General features: G+C 43.1%; 1 pseudogene; it reads right to left on the reverse strand.

Moving 5' to 3' along the window:
• Window positions 1–2,509: 2,509 nt before the first annotated feature.
• On the reverse strand, window positions 2,510–2,962 carry LOC127491377 (short coiled-coil protein pseudogene; annotated as a pseudogene).
• Between the last annotated feature and the right edge of the window lie 5,817 nt (window positions 2,963–8,779).

Raw genomic sequence — 8,779 nt, forward strand, 5'->3', positions numbered from 1 at the left:
ATAGCAGAGTCATAGAATGGCAGATGTCCTAAACAACACTCTGGCCTCAGAATCAGCCCTTAAGGCATGCGGATCCGGCTGAAATGCCCATGAGAGTATTTCAGGCATGGAAAGCCAAGGCACTCTGGGGAAAAAAAAAAAAAAACCCTAAATGAAAGATCTCCGCAAGTGAGATCCCTGTGGAAAGAACGGGTCATCAAAGAAGGAGGTACCTTTCTCTGAAGGAAGGAGAGAACTTCCACTTTGACCATGGCCTTGTCTAAATATGATCAGAGTCGGTGAACTCAGGGGGCTTCCATAGCCTTGGCAGCTCATGACAAGAGCCTAGGGTGATTACTGAGGCCATAAACAAGAGTGTCAATTTGTTAAGTCAACAACAGGAGTCACTGTGCACTTACTCCTCATGTAGGATCTTTGTCCTTAGTGTGCTGTACATTGAGATTTAATGCTATAACTAGTACTCAAACAGTGTTTTTCACTTTATGTTTCTGTGTGGGAGCAAACTGTTGAAATCTTTACTTAATTATGCTAAACTGATCTTCTGTATATAAAGAGAGTCGAAAATGAATCATGATGTGAATGGAAGGGGAGAGGGCGTGGGAAAGGGGAGGGTTGCGGGTGGGAGGGACGTTATGGGGGGGAAGCCATTGTAATCCATAAGCTGTACTTTGGAAATTTATATTCATTAAATAAAAGTTAAAAAAAATTCACTTTAAACATAACTAAGAAAGAAATGGAATATATATATATAAATTAATCATGGGTGAAATGAAAATTTTAATGTTTTGGTCTAAGAAAAGCCATTGAAAAAAGGAAGACCAGGGCCCTGGAAGATGGACCAAAATAAACGAGATAAAATGAAGCACAGAGAGAAGGAAGTGAACAGAGGCCCAGTGATTTGTGGGACAAGATTGAATTCTCTATCATACATTTAATTGGTGTCTCAGAAAACTGGGGCTCAGAAAAAATTTCTGGAAGAAATAATGGCTGGAAGGTTTCCAGAATTAAGGGACTCTATAGTAACAGAAAAGAACCTAAAAGTTTCAGGGAACCCAAGCAAGAGAAATACAGACAGGCAAACAAATGGAGTCACATCATAATCAAATTTCTGAAAATCAGTGATAAGGAAAAATGTCTCAAAGGCAATCAGAGATAAAAGGCACATTACCTTTTGGGCAATAAAGATAAGAATAATATCAGATGTCTCCTCTAGAACTATGCAAGCCAGAAGACAATGGAATTATATTTTCTAAGCACCGAAGGAAAATAAAAACAGCCCTGCAAAATTGGAATTTTAAATCTGCCAAAAATATCCTTCAAAAGTGAAGGCAATATAAAGACTTTCAGACAAACAAAATCGACCTTTTCAGACTGATAGAAGCTGTGCGACTGAGCTGGGCTCGGTGAAAGACTGTTCTTTCTGTGCAATATAAATGATAGCAGGTGAGAAACTGGGTCCACAAGAAGGGAGGGATAGTGCCCCCAGATGAGCAATGGATACGAAATGCAACGCTGAAGGCTCATTGCTGGCGATGGGAGCAGAAACTAGGCCAGTTTTTCCTACTTGGGCCAGTGGATGTGTTGTAAACTGGCTTTATCGGATAAAGCACGAAATAAATACCAGAACAAAATAAAACAGACAGCAGCGAAAGAGTAAGTGTACGGCCACGGCATTCGCACACCGCGACGGGGGTGACCCTAGAGCGGAGTGCCCATGCTCGCAGAAGGCCCTCGCTGAAACTGGCAGGTATTGGATGTCTGCCTTCTCACAAGACGTGGGACATCCTCTGCGGGAGCCCGGCGGCTCTCTGCACAAGGCACGTGGTTTGAGGTACTTAGGTGTGCTTTGATTTTCCTCTGATCCCTTAGGCTCTGTATCTTCTAAAGCAGTTCTGCCCCTGTCAGAGGTGTCTCCCCAGCACCGACTGCACTGATCTGCAGACCGTGCCCTGCTGCTCTGGGGGAGCAGCGCCCTGGCCTTGGGGACAGGCTGTGCCCCTGTTGTCCCTTCAGTGCCCTTCAGAGTTGCTTAGCAACCGGGTGCTGGCTCAGGTCTCCTCTGAGCTGGGGGAGGGGGAAATGTCAAGGGCACGGGAGGATGAGTCCGGGGAGACAGAGCTGCTGCACCCACACAGTCCTTCCCTACTTGATCAGCGCTGCTCCTTAAAAGCAACTAATTTTTAAGGCCAGGTTAACATGAATTAGGAACCCTGACTTAAGTATTTCTCTAGAAAGAGTGACTTGTCACTACTAAACTGAAATATTTGGTCGTAGTTCTATGCAGGATATGATATTTTCCCTGGTGATGCGCACATACCACCCAGTATGTATGTATGTATGTATGTATGTATATATGTATGTGTGTATGTGTGTATTATTATGAGTTTGGGCAGGAGCTTTTTTTTTTTCCTATTATGTAGTTAATTTTATTGTAAATTTTGACACCTATTCAGGTTTTAAGAAAAACAAAAGGTCAGCCAAAATGCCATAAAATAGAAATATCAATCCTTTATGTTCTTTTGTTTCTTGTGTAGTGAAAAACATGGGAACTTGACATGAGGTTTCTTAAGTAGTGTCTAAGCGCTTGGTTTTATGATTTTAGCTTCATTTTTTCTTCCTGCTTCTGCTCTTGCTAAGAGGTCTTCACGTGTGTGCTGGAGGTCTAAGACTTGATGGATAAGTTGTGTTTGCTCTTCCAGTTCCACCTGATTTACAGCACCAACTGCATCTGTGCCAGTGCTCATCATCTTGGTTACAGACATTTGGGCCTTGCATGCAAAATTCTTGGTGAATCCTCCTCTATTTGAGGTGCTTGGAAGGGGAAGGACCAGAAGAATTGGACAAACTGGCACCAGCAGCTCCACCACAAAGAATTTTGTGGGCAGAGAACTTTTCCTATTGGGTGGGGGCATATCTGGTGAAAGCGAGGGAACTCTCCTCTCGACCTGGGGTTCCTGTGAAGATCAAAGATGTCAAAGCAGCTGATGGAATTTCAGGTCTTTCTGTATAAGGCAACGCATTCCAACTCGTTCTATGACACCAGCACTGCTGTGACACAAAAGCAGGCAAAGACATTACAAGAGAAGAACACTGGCAACCAATATCTCTGATGAACACAGATTTTAAAAATTATAATTGAAATTAAATAAATTAAATGCAATACTATATAAGAAGAACATTACATCATCTTTCTGAAGTGTGGTTTATCCCAGGAATACAAGGCTTGTTTAAGATTCAAAAATCAATCCAAGTAATTTACCATATCAATAAATTTTAAAGTATGTTTCTCTCTGTAGACAAAGCATTTGACAGGGGCTATAGCTGTGGCACAGCGGGTTAAGCCACTGCCTGCAGTGCCAGCATCTCATGTGGCACTGTTTGAATCATGGCTGCTCTACTTCCAATCCAGCTCTCTGCTACACGCCTGGGAAAGCAGTGGAAGATGGCTGAGATACTCCCAATGTGGGATACTGGATGAAGCTTCTGACTTCTGGCTTTAGCCTGCCCAACCCCGACCATTGTGACCATTTGGGGAGTGAACCAATGATTGGAAAATCTCCCCCTCCCCCTCCCCCTCCCCTCTCCTCCCCTCTCCTCCCCTCTCCTCCCCTCCCCTCCCCTCCCTCCTCCCCTCTCCTTTCTCTCCTCTCTCTGTCTCTCCCTCTCTCTCCTCTCTCTCTCTCTCCCTCCCCCGCCCTGTAACCCTGTCTTTCAAAAAAAACCAAAAACAAACAAACAAACAAACAAAAAAAAACAAAAAAACCTAAGTAAATCTTTAAAAAAGAAAAAGAAAAGGCATTTAACAAAATCCAAAATGTAATCCTGGTTAAAAAGAAAAATTCTTAGTAAAATAGAAATAGGGAAATCCTCAGACAACATAGAACATTTATGAAAAATCTACAATTAACAGCATAATTAATGGTGAAGAGTGAATGCTTCCCCCATTGTGTCAGAAGAAAGGGAGAGAGATTTCACTTTTACCAATTCTGTTCAAAGAAAAGTTCTAGCCAGAGTGAAATGCAAAGAAAAAAACAAAAGGCATCCAGTTTGGAAAGAAAGAAGTAAAAATTATTTTTATTAGCAATTGAGAAGATAATCTATAGAAAAGTCTATAGACTAAATAAATTTATGTAATGAATTTACATGATATAGAATTAATACACAAAAATTGTGTTTTTACACATTAGTGATGAACAATTAGAAATACCACTTAAAATAGAATAAAACTTACAAAATACATAAATATTTGTGTAAATAAAGCTACAAAATATGGGCAGGAGCTTTTTAAAGGGTGTTTTGTTCTTTTTATTTATTTGTTTGAGAGGCAGAAGCAGAGAGAGAGAGAGAGACAGAGACACAGAGAAAGGCCTTTCATCTACTGGTTCACCCCACAAATGCCCTTAGTCACTGGGGCTGGGCTGGGACTGGAGCTGGGAGCTGGGAATCCTGTTCACTGGACCATCTCTGCTGCCTCCCGGGGTCTGCATTAGCCGGAAGCTGGAATCAGGAGCTAGAGCTGGGAAGTGCATATGGGGCTTGGGTGTCTTAACCAGTGTCTCAACGGTTGGGTCAAACTCCCTCCCTCACAATACTTATTTAATAGATCCCAATCATTCTGGACACTTCCCCTCAAGGTACAGGCAGAACAGGAATCAGACAAGGCTGCCAGGCACGGCTATTGTTCTGGGGTAAGTAGAAAGAGGAGGAAAGTACAAAGGGAAACAATGATTTCTAGAATAACCAAGTCTAAGATGCAGACTCGTGGTCAAGCGTTAAATGTTTAGGGTTCCCAAGACTGTGTAAACATGAAGGAAAATCTCTTTTAGTGGTGGCAATGATGCCGTGATGTCTTATTTTGCAAGCTAATAAACCAGTTGGCTGCCACTCTTAGAGCCTCAAATCTCCTTCTTTGAAGGAGTCCCTTGGCTCCCCAGCCCAGAGCTCTCTGTGGATGGAGAGCGGCAGCTTCAGTTGCCCAGCCACTGACCGCGGAGGCCCCAGACCAGCCCTGTTCCCTCTCCTCTCAGTGCAGCGGCCCTTGCTTCCAGTTGCAGATGTCCTGAAGTCTCCTTTGATGTCATCCTGGTCCACATCATGTCCTGCCTTTTGTTTCACAGTGCACCTTGCTGGAGGAACCCTTCCCATACCCGCTTCCACCTCCCTAGGTAACACCTACAATGCCTGATGATGTCCTACCTGGGCTATTACCTTTATACACACAATAGGCAGCATATGCACATGTGTACACACGTGTGTGTGTGTGTGTGTGTGTGTGTATGATACCCCTAGCTATGCTCTAATTTTTTTTAAAAGATTGTATTTATTTATTTAAAAGGCAGACAGGGAGAGAACTTGTTAGCTAAGGGTTCAGTTCATTTGGACTTGAAGCTGACTTTCTCCTCTGAAGAGTCTTCCCTTGGGTGAGTGTTTGGCACTGTGATTGAAGCACAACTTGGAATGCCTGTGTCTCAAATTGGAGCGCAGGGGTTCAAGTCTGGCTCCCTCCCAAGTCAAGCTTCCCGATAATACACACTTCGGGAGGCAGCAGGTGATGCTCACGTAGTTGGGTCCTTGTCATCCATGTGGGAGACCTGGATGGAGTTCTTAGCTCCTGAATGTAATCCTGGTCCAGCCCTGGCCATTGTGGACATTTGGGGAATAAACCAGTGAATGGGAACAAACCAGTGGATGGGATGTCTGTCTCTGTGTGCATCTGTCTCTCACATAACTAATCACAAAAAGAATCATTTCTTGCTGTCAGAGGCAGGAGGCAAGGCTTGCTGTTGGCTTCAGATGGAGGGTACATGCCACATTATACAGCTGCCACCCTCCGTGCTGCTGGGCTAGCTGAAGGAGGCTTCTTCTGCACCACATTATAACCACAGCTATGTAGAAATTTTGCTTAACCTTTATAAAGAGTTATTTAAACCCATCACAGCCTTGGATTAGATGATTCATGGGGATTAACTGACTCACACTTTTTCGTACTGACTGTCAATGATGTTCAGCTTGGAGAGATGTTCTAGCCCGAGATGTAGGGGTAGGGTGTCAAGTTCAGAAAAGTCAGAATTACTACTTTGTATTCTTTATTTTTGGGAAAGACGATTTGCATCTTTGAGCCCCTAAATGTTCCCTGGGTAAAAGTTTTCTCTGACAGCTTCCCTGCCTATCTTTTTTTTCTTTCTGAGAGCAAGGAGAACTAGAGTCACGTATTCTGGATTCCTTAAAATTGAGGAAAATATAAAATCCAAGGAAGGGAAGTATTTTCTCAGAGGTAGAGAGAATGTCCTTGAAGAGTGGTGTTGTGCTGTGCTCTCTGTGTGTCCTGGTAGATGATCTCTCCTACCCAACTTTTAACCTCATTGCTCCTTGTCACTTGACTGTTCACCCCATATCAGCTGCTGCTGATGGTGGAAATTATAACTGTAGGTCTATTTCATATTCCTGCAAGGCACACAAAGCATTGCAGACATATGGGTGGTCAGTGGAAGAAAGGGTGGTCATGAAATTCGATGACTCCCATTAACATATTTTAATGTTCAACCTTTAATCAGTAGGCTTCCTTAAGGTCGGCTTGAATCCTTCCTGCTAGAATAGAAAATAATTGTCAGGGTCATAGATTAGAGATGTGCAGACGACTCTGTAGAGGGACTATAGATATTCTTTGTACATGCTTAGGCTGATAAATCTTCCTTTTTTCAACCCTCCATTGCCACTTTCAGAAACTCTTGCCAATCTTTGTTATAAATAACACACTGTGCTTAACGCCATGCCTTTCTTCCAGTTATCCACATAGCACACCAGTTGTTGGGCTTTGAATTAGAAGGGGCTGAATCATGAACTCATTCTTAGCTTGAGTTCTCAAAGCTCCCCAGGTTTTTCCATTATATACTTGTCTAAAGCTATTTCCCCTCCTCTTATGTTATATTTGTACAGCTTTTTTCTTTCTAAAGGGATTACATCCACATCTGTTTCTATTAAACACCCCTCTGCTTATCTTTCCTTTTCTCCAAATTGTCAAGGGCGCCTCTTTCTTCTTAATTCTGTGTCCTAGCCTCATCGCCATGGAGATTTATCTAAGACCTGCACTGAGGAAGTACCTTATTAAAATGTAAATAGATTCTCAACATTCCAAACACATTCAATTCATCCTAATTTGGCTATGTATGTGTTGAGTTCATGTTTCTATTTCTAAGAAAAAAAATTAAAAATCAAAGACAGCAGCTTTAAATGGGGTTATGGCACGGTGGGGGAGGCAGAGCATTTGGACGTTTATTATAATTGCTCTTATGGCACAGTTATCTGCGCAGTAAAATCGACAATTTATTATACATTCCTTTCTTTACATTTTAAGGAGGACAGCCTTCCAGATTTGTTTGAGAATAAAGAATGTTTTAGGTTTTTATACCTGGTTGACAGAGCACTTTGTATTTTCTTGCTGCTTTAAAGGATTCTGAATCTTGTTTTGACACATGCAGAATATGAGTGTGTTCTCCCTCCCCACCCTACTCTTGTAATACAGTCTTTTATTAATAAGGGTAACATTCTGGGACAGGGAAGTTGAGCCTTGCCTCACCTTGCATCCCAGAGATAGGGGTGCCAACACTCCCGTATTTTGTACATATGGCAAATTTAGGAGTGTCAGCACACAGTAAATCAGGTGATGTGATTAAAACACCATGAGCTTTTGTTAATTGATTCTACAAAAATAACTCGGGGACAAAAAACAGCTGTACAATAGAAACACATAAGTATAATGATGACTGCATGTAATACAAGTTTTTTTTTTTTTTAAGATTTATTTATTTGTTTAAAAGGCAGAGTTTGAGAGAGGGAGAGACAGAAGGAAAGAGGGAGAGGTATCCTCCATCCAATGGTTCACTCCCCAGATGGTTGCAGTGGCCAGGATTGGGATAGGCTGAAGCCAGGAGCCTCGAAGTCCATCTGGGTCTCCCACAGGGGTGGCAGGGACCAAACACTTGTGCTATCTTCTGCTGCTTTTCCCAGGGAGCTGCATCAGAGGGAAGTAGAACAGCCAAGACTTGAACCGGCACTTATTTGATGCTGGCAATGCAGGTGACAGCTTACCTGCTGTGCCACAATGCCAGCCCATAATGCATGTTTTAAGGGATCTGTTTTTTAAATTTTTTTTTGACAGGCAGATTTAGACAGTGAGAGAGAGAGAGACAAAGAAAAAGGTCTTCCTTCTGTTGATTCACCCCTGAAATGGCCGCTACGGCCGGCACGCTGCGCCGATCTGAAGCCAGGAGCCAGGTGCTTCTCCTGGTCTCCCATGGGGTGCAGGGCCCAAGGACCTGGGCCATCCTCCACTGCCTTTCCGGGCCACAGCAGAGAGCTGGACTGGAAGAGGAGCAACAGGGACAGAATCCGGTGCCCCAACCGGGACTAGAACCCGGTGTGCTGGTGCTGCAGGCAGAGGATTAGCCTAGTGAGCTGCGGCGCCGGTTGGGAACTGTTTTTAATACTCATCTTTCCTACTTTCCAGTGTTCTGCATTCATGACAGACTTCACTTGAATTGCATGTTGGCCAGGGCTTGGGTTTTTCTGCTTTTGGAGCTGTGAACAGCTGGTTGAGATTCTAGAAGGGGTTGGGGATGAGGATGAGAAGGCTGCCTAGTTGTCACTGAAAATAAAATGAAAGGGCCTTGTAGATTAGAACTAGGTTAGAGTAGGAAGTAAAACTATAAAATAATTTACATCTGTGCGTGGGTGAGCACACAGTCACATACACACACAACCAGTGAGCAAAGAAGCTGAA

The sequence above is a fragment of the Oryctolagus cuniculus genome, chromosome 18 (assembly GCF_964237555.1).
Source record: "Oryctolagus cuniculus chromosome 18, mOryCun1.1, whole genome shotgun sequence".
Taxonomy (NCBI): domain Eukaryota; kingdom Metazoa; phylum Chordata; class Mammalia; order Lagomorpha; family Leporidae; genus Oryctolagus; species Oryctolagus cuniculus.